Below are 12157 nucleotides of genomic sequence, written 5' to 3'. Positions count from 1 at the left end.
GTAGTATAGAGGTGGAATTTAAGGAAAGGTATTAAGCAGGCTGTGTTGTAGCTTATGAACAAGTAATAAATTGTATCATTTATCTTGAATGTATCATAGATAAGCTGCTATATAACAATTGCCACTTCAGATAGCTGTGAAATTAGGTGATTAACTAGTTGTTACTTAACCTTCTAATTTCTGTATAAGTCTAATTACATGAAACAGAAGTTGATGTTTTGATTTTTTACTTTGCTTTTCTGTTTGGAGTGTCATTGTAACTACTGTATTGTAAATGATGGAAAATAAGTGCATATGTTAAAAAAATATGAAACTTTATAAAGTAAAAAAAATAAAATAAAATAAAATTTCAAAAAAAAAAGAGCTCTTGAGGAAAAAGATGGTATGGATATATCAGATGGTTCCTGTATTAAGGGGGTCCAGAAGGTAGGAACAGGATAAGAAAGACATTAAGGAATGAACCACCTTGGTGTGTATCAAGGACCCCAAGCATCTTGATATTAATGGGATATGGCAAGTGGGAAATAAGATATAGAAGCTAGGGATGAGGAATCCTGTCAGGAATATGAGGGGGCTGGACGTCAACCTCAGGATCTGGGGGCCAGCATACCTGATCTGTGTGCTGTGGGTAGCAGAGTAGCAGAGCTGGTTTTAGCACTGTCTGTCACCTAAAGCTGTGACCCAGATACATGTGAACTGTAATATCACTCCTCAACGTAGACTCTTGTATAATGAATAAAAAATAAACTGATTTTATGACTATGAAAAAATAAATAAATAAATAATAAAATAAAATACAAAACAGATGAACATAAGGGAAGGGAAGCAAAAATAAGACAAAAACACACAGAGAGGCAAACCATAAGAAACTCTTAAATACAGAGAACAAACTGAGGGCTGCTGGGGGGTGTTGGGTAGGGGGGAAGGGTTGAAGGGGTGATGGGCATTAAGGAGGACACTTGTTGGGATGAGCACTGGGTGTTCTATGTAAGTGATGAATCACTAAATTCTATTCCTCAAATCATTATTACACTATATGTTAACTAACTCGGATTTAAATTAAAAGAAAAAAAGAGTGAGGTTTAAAGAATCCAATACCTGGGTTCAGATTCTGTTCAACCCCCTTGCTGTGTGACCTTGGCCTTGTAACCTTTTTGTGCCATCGTTTCCTGCTACTGCTAATCAGTCCTCAGAGGATTGCTAGGAAGATTAAATTAGATAATCCATGGCAAATGCTTAGAGCAGGGCTTCTTACCTAGTGCACCCTCAATATTATTTTTCTATCTTCCGTTACAATGTAGTTTTTTTATTTTATCTTTTCTGTAAGACCCTGAGGTACTTTCTCATGCGTTATTGATGTCAGTCATAGGAAAAGAAGACCTTGCAATGGGGTGGTGCTGTTAGTACAAGTAGAGATATGGTGACCTGGTGTTCAAACTCAGTGTGTTTCTGAGGAAGCTGCCAAACACGTAAAAAAAAGTCGTGGGGTGCCTGCGTGGCTCCGTTGGTTGAGCATCTGACTCTTGATTTCGGCTCCGGTCATGATCCCATAGTTTGTGAGTTGAGTCTCATGTCAGACTCTGCACAGACAGTGTGAAGCCTGATTGGAATTCTGTCTCTCTCCCTCTCTCTCGGCTCCTCCTGTGTTTTCTCTCTCTCTCTCTCTCTCTCAAAATAAATAAATAGACTCAAAAAAAAAAAAAGTCTTGAGATAGTCACAGAATTTGAATGAAAGCCAATGATCACTTGAACTTTTCCCATAGAAAGCACTAAGGGTTTCCCTTTTCTGTGGAGATTCACTAGCAGCTTGACATGGCCTAAGACATGCTTGGAAAAAGACAGTCATGAGTAAATTGTACGGAGACATTATATTTCATTTAGTATAAATTACTTATCGTGTATCATTTTCTTACCCTGTGCAATGTATAGTTACTTCTGTGTGTTTTATTTGTATGTATGTCTTTGTGTACAGTCCACACTTTAGATGGTAAATTACCTTCAGGGCAAGGCCCTTGTTTGCTTTTGAACCAAGAGAATGGTCTTTACATTCTTAAAATTGCATTACAAAAGTAAAACAAAGATTAGTATTTTGTGATGTGTGAAAAGTATATGAAATTCAAATTTGATTTTCCATGAATAAAGTTTTATTTGAAGTTTTTTATAGCCAGGCAATGTAGCTAATACTGCCTGTGGCCTTTTTCACACTACAATGGCAGAGTTGAGTCCTTGTAACAGAGATCATATGGCCTGCCTGTGAAGCCTAAAATATTTCCTATCTGGCTCTTTACAGAAAAGGTTTGCTGACTTCTGTCCTAAAATAACTAGTAGATTCCCTAAGAAGTTGCCAACCCGGCCCCTATTGAGATTCAAGGTTGTGATTGCTTCTCAAACCACACGGGGAATGGCAGAAACTGTGCTGTGATGCCATTTTTAAAAAATTTTTATTTATGTATTTTGAGAGAGAGAGAACACACGTGCCTGTTCACACAAGTGGGGAAGAAGCAGAGAGAAAGGGAGAGAGAGAATCCCAGGCTCCCTGCTCTCAGCACAGAGCTGATCTGAGGCTCAGTCTGACAACTCTGAGATCATGGCCTGAGCCTCAATCAAGTCAGATGCTCAACTGACTGAGCCACCCAGGTGCCCCTGTGATGCCATTTTTTTTTTATTTTTTTAATGTTTTTTTATTTATTTTTGATACAGAGAGAGACAAAGCATGAGAGGGGGAGGGGCAGAGAGAGAAGGAGACACAGAACTGGAAGCAGGCTCCAGGCTCTGAGCTAGCTGTCAGCACAGAGCCTGACGCGGGGCTCGAACCCACAAATGTGAGATCTGACCTGAGCCGAAGCCGGAGGCTTAACCGACTGAGCCACCCAGGCGCCCCTGTGATGCCATTTTTTTAAAAGCCACAATGTGATTAAATAGCTCCAAATGCTCAAGAAGGCTTCCTTTCAGTGTCTAAGAGAGCTGTAACAGGGATATGAAGTTAATTTTAGGTAAGAAATACAAGGCAGGAAGACCTCAACCTTGAGCGTCCTCACCAGGATTCCCTAAACCAAGAATGGTGGCCAACATGGCACAGGGTGCCTTAGATCAGCTACCGTGATGATAACATGGTTCTAAGATTCCATCACAGCACACCAACCCTGGAGAGGACCTACCTCCCACTTCCTTCCCAGACCTCTTCCTCGGGCTGGGTGTGAACAGTGGTGGCTGTGGGTCCCGGTGGCCCCTAGCAGCGCCACCAGCAGAAGGACCCCTCCCCCCAGGGCTGTCCATGAAGCTGTCCCTGGTAAACCAAAAATGAATGAAGGAGTGTGTTTTGGGTCAGGGCCTACATGCAAACAGTGCCTCTGCCAGAAACGGCCTGAACCTAGACGTAGGTCAGTCCCGCCTTATTCAAACTATACTCCGAGGGACGCTGTCATCACGTGTATAACACACGCTTTGGCTTAAGTTTTGAAAAACCAAGCACAATTATGAAAACTGTTTCTAACAAGTGTGAATTTTCCCATCTGTTTTTTTTTATCCTTTTTTCCTATTTGTTACACCTCCCTGTTGGGGGGATGTTGTCAACATTTTTCTCCACAGTTTAGAGAAGGCCACAATTTTTTAAAAAAATAGGTTTGAACTTCTAATCCTAGCTGCAGTGTGAGGACATTCCTGAAAGGCGGCTCAGCACAAAGGGCCTTAAGAGAACTGAGGCCGCATTTCCCACACTCGAGGATCTCTCTCTTTCCAGAGAACCTAGTAATTGTTTATCAGTTTCCTGTAAAATTCTGAACATAACTTTTGCTGAACCAGAGTAAGCTGTAAGGCACTAACGGTAGTTTTACCTGAATTATAAAAATAAACATCTCTGTCTGTTCAGTGTTAACGTGGTCTCAACACTGTGTTCTTTCTAAAATAGGAAATGGGAGGAAATTTTGTGAACTGGTGGTTTTATATTTTCCAGCACTCCTACTGATGCTCATTAATTTTCTTAATATTTATTTATTTTTGAGAAAGACTGCCGGCGGGGGAGGGGCAGAGGGACAGAAGATCCAAAGGGGGCTCTGCTCCGACAGCAGAGAGCCCAGTTCGGCTCTGAGGTCATGACCCGTGCTGAAATAGGAAGCGCAACCCACTGAGCCACCTGGGTGCCCCACGCTCATTAATTTTTGAAAAGCAAACCTTCTCACAATGATTTACTTTTTAAAAAAATAAGCAAAAAAAAAATACCATAATACACAGCTGCACTACAATTAGAATGGCCATCTAGAAAAAATATATATATTTCTCACTGTTTAGCACGAAGATCAGGTTAATTGAGGCTGTATCAGTGTTAAGGAGAGAGGGAGATTAGGCATGATCCCCTGGTGGATGTGGAGGAGAATTTCTCCACTCAATCCTCATTATTCTCGATTTCACAACTGGGAATTCACCTACTTTTGCCAAAATTTATTTGTAACTCCAAGAATCAATACTTGCACTGCCTTCACGGTGGTTTATGGACATGCACAGAGTGGCAAAACATCCGAGTCACCTGACACACGTGCTCCCAGCTGAGGTCAAGCGAGGGGACACCCAGCGCCTTTAGCTCTCGGAACGTAAACAAGCGTCCTTTTCCCAATGGGCCCGGGTGGGTTACTTGTTGGCGATTTTGCTCTTTAAAATGGCAGAAATGCTGATGTGCTTTCTAGTGTTCTAAGCACAAGAAGGCTATGATATGTCTTACAGAGAAAGTAGAAGTCCAATAACTTGCATTATCTAACTTATGGAAGAAGAGGATTCAAATAAGTTTCATTCAGGTATGAGTCGTAGTTCTGTGGGCCCTGAGTTGACTATTAATGAATCAACAAAACATATTAAATAAGTATCTTTAAACAGAAATACACATAAAGTAAGGCTATGTATTGATCAAATGATGAAAATGTTATGCCCAGAGCCTTGCAGGAACCCAGTGCTGGGTTTCTGTTAGGAGCAATGCCTCCGCATTGGCTAACTGAGCATTCATAGCATAGCATTACAGAACATAACGACCTCAAATAAAAGAAATCAGTGGTATTTGGATTTCCTTACTATTCAGTTCCCTCACACCGGGCTTAAATGCCTTTAGTCCAGAAGAATCTCTGGCTGTTAAAATTATGATTTTTTAAAATAATTATAACCATTATTTTCAAACCACCAACAAGAATGTCTTCCAGTTCTTCCAAAAACTGGAATTTTATTTTTTAATATTGTCCCATGCTCCAAAGTGACGGTGGTCACTCCTCCCAACAGTTCAGGTCAGGTTAGGGGATGAGAAGGAAATGAAGAAACGGGTAGAAGCCTGGGGGTTGCAAGGTGCTCGTTTGTGTCCTCTCATTTCAACCACTCCGGAGACCTTTTGTCCACCCTGGTCAAACAGTTTATACCGTTTGGAAAGCCTTCCTTTCAGAAGAAGAAGAAAGGGCATGGGGGGACAGGGAAGTTATATAGGTGACATGTTGGTCCTAACCTTCTCTAATAGGGAAGGTATGCCCAACAGGGCGGTGTTGTCTGCAAAAAATTAATAATAAGAGAGTTTCAGCTGAGGGTCACCTGTTATAATCAACCCGGGCATACGGTTCTGTTTGTTGAAGAATCAGACACTAGCTAGAATTTGTACCCGGGTTATCATTACAGTATTAAAGAAAACGGGAAACGCCTGACAACCTTCATGAGGTTTTCTAAGAAAAAGAGCCATTTGCAACTTTAGTGACTAATCCACAGACTTCCCTTTTATTCAGAGAGGACAATCTTAGACTTCTCCCCTACTCCCCAGATGCCTGATTATAATAGCAAAGGAGATGACTGTGTTTTTTGTTTCCTTGTTTGTAAGAAATAAGGAAAAGTATTTATTTTGGCCTCTGAAAAACTGAGGAACCATGACATTTTCTTCATTGTAATGCACATGTGAAGTTATTTCCCTCAAACCAGTTTCTGATTTTCTATAATTCAGTAGGATAGCTCGCAGAACTTTCTTGCCTACAGTTAGAAAGTGCTACAGGGAAAAATTAAATCATGGCACAAAAAGGGAAGGGAATGAGTTGTGATACCCAGGAAAATATGTGGTGACTCACAGATACAAAAAGAAGTTTCATCTGCAGCTGAGACTTTGGGAATACTAAGGAAAGTGACTTGGCTTGCAGGGTTTTTTGGTATTTTCTCCTTTTTGTCCTCCACATTAACTCCCCACTTGCGGGGGGCGGGGGGGGGGGGAGTTCAAGAGAATCAGATTAACAGAGCTGAAAATTATGCTCTCCTCTCCTCTAAGTTAGTTAAAATGTGAATTGAAAAAGTCTGAGGTACTCATCAATGTCAGTGGTGGCCACTGAAACTGCATATTATAAAAGTTAATCATGAAATCTTGTAGCTGTTACACATTGTCTTGCCCAAGCATTAAATACCAAGAATTCTTCCTGTTTCAAAATTTGAGGCTTATCAAAAAAGCACATGCTTTCCCCTTAAGCAAATGCAATCCTAGTCAATGCATTAGGAAATCCTGAAGTTTTTTGTGGAATATACTTGTCATATGGAGAAATCACCAACTTTGTTTACTCCAACTTTGGAGGGGGGAAAACGTTTTCACTTCTGTTCCTCTTGCCCTGGTCTTCCTTATCACCCCAATTAGAATGACTAAGAGCATCTTGCATCATGCATATACTTCATCAGTACTAAATAATAATTACGGGAGCAACGCATGAAAATTGGGATCAGAGAGGGGCGGGCACCTGCGTAGCTCAATTGGTTAAGCGTCCAACTCTTAGACAATTTCAGCTTAGGTCATAATCTCATGGTTCATGGGTTTGAGCCCTGTGTCGGGCTCTGCACTGACGGTGTGCAGAACCTGCTTGGGATTCTCTCTCTCCCTCTCAGTCTGCCTCTCCCCAACTCATACTGTCTCAGTCTCTCTCAAAATAAATAAACTTTTTTAAAAAATCTTAAAGAAATTGGGGTCAGAGGTGGAGTTATCAAATTTTTCCACTAACTTCGGGATGCTAGGAAAATCACAGAATTTCTTTGCTTTGGTTTCCTCATTTCTGAAACAAGTGAAAATATTCACCAGTTCTCGTAAGGTCTCATGGTTTAAATATACAATTGATGGGCAGGCAATTTGGATATAGAAATTCCAAACGGGAATGATAAATGATGCTTTAGAAGAGTTTGGCTGATTATTACAGCTCCTGTTTATAGATTTGTCTTCTCCAGCAAGGATATGACTCATGTTAAGTATATGGATTTTTCATCTAAATTGGCATGTCTCTGGTTAAAAAGAAACAAGCTAACCAAATGTTAATTTAGGCACATTGTATTTATGTGGGGGGCGGGGAAGAGAGTATCCCGTCTGGGTCATTTCATCTCTCCACTGTTGACATCTGTGGCTGCCATCAAGGTGGGGGAGGACGAGCCACTGGAGGATTCGCTCATGATGGTGTTGGAGACCATCGATGACCGTGTTACATCACTACAGTGCTCTGTACTTGGGGATATTTGCACGATTACCACTCCATTTTATTCTGACAACGCCCTGAGGGTGATTTCGTTTCATGTACCGGTGATGAAGAGCCAAAGCTGAGGGCGCATCCGTGGTACAGTGGGTCCCCATGCGTGTCTGAGGAGAAGCACCAGGGCCTCTGGGGGCTGACCCAGGGGTCTTCCCAGCAAACCAGCTGCTTCCTGGAGCAGGCTGCCTGGGAGAGGAGTTGTTGAATGTCCTTCCCTGGACATCTCTAATGTCATGTCTGCACCTAGGGAATAAAGGAAATCCTCTTGGTTGTTTTTGGATTATTTATGATGAGGACATAGGCTTTTTTGAGCTTGGGGTTGGCTTGCTCGGGTTTGGTTTTTGTGTTTACTGTTTGTTTTTCCCAAAGGTGGTTTCATGTGTTTCCCCTCTTGAGGGCTATAAAATGTTATTTGTTTATCCTTTTTATTCTAAATATGATAAAAATACATTTTATTTTGGAAAATACAAAAAGCATAAACAATAAAAATGAAACAAGAATTGCTTATTACCTAGAGAAAACCACTGCTCACATATTGATACAGATTCTTTCTCCCTTTGGTAGTTGAAATTATAGATATAAATATTTGTATAGCTTATGTTTTTTCATATGGCCTTAGAAGGAAGGCTATAGGCTTCTATTGTATTTTCCAGGGCCAGTAAACCTGTAGTATAAAGGTAACATGAATGGCCCTACTAGTAATCCATGAAATGGGTATACTCCATTTACTCCATCGTTCCCTAGCAGTTGGACAAGTTATCTGTGCTACTCGAAAGGAACACTGGAGAATATAAAAGAGTGTGGACTGTGCATACATGCCTGTTTGCACTTCTGATTATGCCCCTAAAATGGATTCTATAAAGAAAACACTCAAGCATTATATCCCAGAAAAAAAGGATTCCTAAAAAGAAAGGTACAGCCATTTTAAGACTAGTGGTAGAAACCACCAAAATGGCTTTGCACTGTGTGTGAAGGCTCATCACCTTTGTCTAGGAGAGCCCATGTCATCTCTGCTCAGGACACCCCAGTCATCCACCTTGGATGTGTCACCCAGGATTGCAGGTACCTTTTACATCACCAAGAAGGTAATTGGGAATTTGACTAAATTTTTCTTTATGGATTTTAAAGCTATATACACATGTATATACATATATACTTTTTAGACTATCGCCTCTTTGGTGTTTCCTGCTGTATTAGTCAGACAAGCATAACCAATAGAATAGGAGATGATAGATTGATGATGATAGATAGATAGATAGATAGATAGATAGATAGATAGCTATACAGAGATTTATTGTAAGGATTTAAGTCATGTGATTATGGAGACTGACAGGTTTCAAGATCTGCAGGTGAACGGGCAAGCTGGAGACCCAGAAGGGCCAGTGATGTAAAGTCAAGGTCAATAGGCCAGCAGATGTGAGACCCAAGGAAAGCCAGTGTTTCAGGGAGAATCTGAAGGCAGGAAAAAGCACATCCAGGTGCACAGGCAGTCAAGCAGGAGGAACTCCTGCTCATTCAGGGGAGAGTCAGCTTTTTGTTTTCTTGAGTGTTTTTGTTTATTGAATGAGACCCCCCCACATCAGGGAGAGCAATCTGCTTTACTCAGCCTATGGATTTAGCTGTGAAACTCATCCAAAAATAACCCTCACAGAAACACCCAGAATAATATTTGACCCTATATCTGGGCACCCCATGGCCCAGTCAAACTGACACATAAAATTAACTTTTACACCCTCAATCTTGTGCCTCCTGGGCCTGCCTACCTATCCAACCATTCCCTCCAGGTGACTCTGAAATAGCAACTGTTTCTCTTTTTTCTTTACAACAATAGCTATTTCTGGTGGTTTTGTTAGTTTGTATAATTAAGAAACAGAAGGGACAGCCTTCCTCAACTTGTGAAGGGGTTATTCTATGACAAATAGAAACCTGGTAATATGATGGTTAGATTCCAACACCAGCTCATAAGAGCCCAGTCACCTGAATGTGGAAGTAATAGGACCGTTTCAACGATAGCCAGGCATTTTATCACCACGAGGGAAAACATCTGTCCATGGTTTCCAATCCAGGGTCCCAGAAAGATCTACCTTCCACCAGGCTTCGACTCAGACAGAAAATCAGGAACCTAGGCCTTGGTCGATGAGATCTTTCAGCCTCAGATCCTCCTTTCCTGCACTGTCAAAGGGTTCTGAATTGATGGGAAAATGGGAATGGCTTTACCTCTGAAGTATTTTGTATCTTCATCTACTTAGTCATTTTTTCATGTATTCATTCCTTCTTTCATTTTTTTTAAAACAACACACTCCACCTAAGCTTAAGGAGACTTTGTGCATAGGGGTGAATGGGAAGGGAATTGAGAGGTTCTTTATTTTAGAGATACTTGCAAGTCATGTTTAGGTTAAGAGTTCAAATTCATAGTCCACCTGTTAATGACCTGTACATAGGAATGCCTGATTCCAAGTCTGGTCATGAACAAAAGGATTATTCAAGATTCACCTCCAATAAAAACTCCACACACAATAAAGGATTATTCAAGATCCAAGGAAAAAAATAAAACATAGGCAAAGAGAGAATACTGGACTGCCTAAAAGTAGGGGCGCCTGGGTGGCTCAGTTAGCTAAGCATCCAACTCTTGATTTTTACTCCAGTCATGATCCCACGGTCATGAGATTGAGCCCCACGTTGGACTCTGCACCCCTCTCCCCTGCTCATTCTCTTTCAAAAAGAAAAAAAAAACTTAAAAAAAGAAGTTAAGTCAGATAGGAGGGATTGTGCTTCGGAGTAACAGAACTGTGTCAGCCCTGTGTTGCGTGACTTTAAACTTAGATCCAGAATTTGATATCAAGACAGTGGATTCATTTATTCATTCATTGAGTCAGCAGGTATTTTTAAGTGCTCATTATATGCCAGGAACTTATTAAAAAGTATTGGATCTTTTTGCAACAACATGGACAGACCTAGAGAATATAATGCTAAGCAAAATAAGACAAATATGATCTGATTTCATTCATATGTGGAATTTAAGAAAGAAAACAAATGAGGGGCACCAGGATGGCCCAGTCAGTTAAGTGACTGGCTCTTGATTTTGGCTAAGGTCATGATCTCATGGTTCATGGGGTCAAGTCCCACATTGGGCTCTACACAGAGCCTGCTTGGGATTCTCTGTCTCCCTGTCTCTCTGCCCCTCCTGCATGCTCTCGCTCTCTCTCTCTCTCTTTCTCTCTCTCTCAAAATTAGATAAATAAACTTAAACAGGTGAAGAAAAAAAAGAGACTAACCAACAAACGGACTCTCTGCTGGTTACCAGAGGGCAGGGAGGGGCGTGGGAGGGGTGAAATAGGCGGAAGGGGTTAGGATCGATGAGCACTGAGTCTAGGGAAGTGTTAATCACTATATTGTAGGCCTGAAACTAATACAATGCTGTATGTTAACTATACTGGAGTTAAATTTTTTAATTAAAAATTTTTAAAAAATTGTAAAGCATTAAATGCTAATAATATTGTTTCTAAAAAAAAGAGGAAGAAGAAGGTAGAGAAGAGCTAGAAGGTGGAGGGAAGAACTATCAACTACACCTTTTAGTGTGGTCTTCCCAATGAGTGCACTGCCATTAAAGAAGATTGCTCGTGTAAAGAAACCGCGTATGTTTTGTAGTTTAAAAAATAATGCAGTTTACTGAAGCAGATTGGAGCTTTATTCCTTGAAACTAATAAAAGAGGCTTATGGGAGTTGGAAAGAAATAAAGAGAATGACTTTACAATCATTTGTAGATACACAAGTATCTTTACATGGCCTTTTTCTCTTTTTAATGAAACTATCCCAAATCCTCCACAGTAATGGGTAATTCACCTAGGAACTCATCTTCATTATTTGTGTAATTTTTAATTCTCCAAGCTTTTAGTTTCATGTACATCAAAAACCACTTAAGGGCTGTAAAAAGATACGGAAGAGAATGCTACATTTAGAGCAGAAAATTCTGTTATCGAATTTACCATAGTGATCATCGGCTGTAAATCTAAGGAATCGGTCCAATTTACAAACAGACCAAGCTAGAGAAATCAGCATGCCTCATTTGCATACATACACACTGTCATCGTGGATTAGCTTTGGTTACATTTTCTCCCCTGGCAAACAGGACACGTATTTTATGTCACCTTGAAGAGAGAACTTAATAAAAAGCATGATGTGGGGTATTCAGCCCCATCTTTATGACCCCGATATCCAAAAAGTCGTCCATCTCCCTTTCTGCATATCCCTGCTATATTGAAAGAACATGTATTTCTCTCTCATGTACCTAGTAAACATCTCAGTGGGCCCAGTGCTGAGCACTGTGTAAACAAGATAAAGAGAGGGCCTGGTTTTAGGAGTGTTGACATCAAGGGATGGAAATGAAATGACAGACTCAGTTTAATTCGCTCCTCTGTTGTACAAAAGTACAAAGACATGCCCTCCCCGGAAAAAAGGACCATTCATTCCTCTGTGTCCATATTAAATGCTTCAGGGTAGCTACCTCATTCTGGGGCCAAAATGGTACCTGGCCCTTGGGCAAACCCACAGAGGATAAAGGGAAGGTTCCAAGAGAAATAGTGGCTCAGCTGGCTCCCCAGAACCTCGGATTTGCACTCCAGCCAAAACAAAGGAAGACAGTTTTATATTAT

At 40.8% G+C, this 12157-nt stretch overlaps 1 protein-coding gene across 5 annotated transcripts in view; it reads left to right on the top strand.

The window, feature by feature from the left end:
- The window catches only part of MARCHF3 (membrane associated ring-CH-type finger 3), a 167290-nt gene that overhangs the window by 80184 nt on the left and 74949 nt on the right, over nt 1–12157 (top strand). The window contains exon 1 of one of the 5 annotated variants that reach the window (XM_029941819.1): nt 8539–8567. The exons of the other annotated variants lie outside the window; for them this stretch is intronic. The gene's annotated coding sequence lies outside the window, so the exon portion shown is untranslated. Of the gene's footprint in view, nt 1–8538; nt 8568–12157 lie in introns of those variants that run through there. 5 annotated transcript variants of the gene reach the window in all.

The sequence above is a fragment of the Suricata suricatta genome, chromosome 6 (genome assembly GCF_006229205.1).
Source record: "Suricata suricatta isolate VVHF042 chromosome 6, meerkat_22Aug2017_6uvM2_HiC, whole genome shotgun sequence".
In the NCBI taxonomy this organism is placed as follows: domain Eukaryota; kingdom Metazoa; phylum Chordata; class Mammalia; order Carnivora; family Herpestidae; genus Suricata; species Suricata suricatta.
Note: the sequence above shows the minus strand (reverse complement) of the source record. Positions and strands in the feature narration are given on the sequence as shown.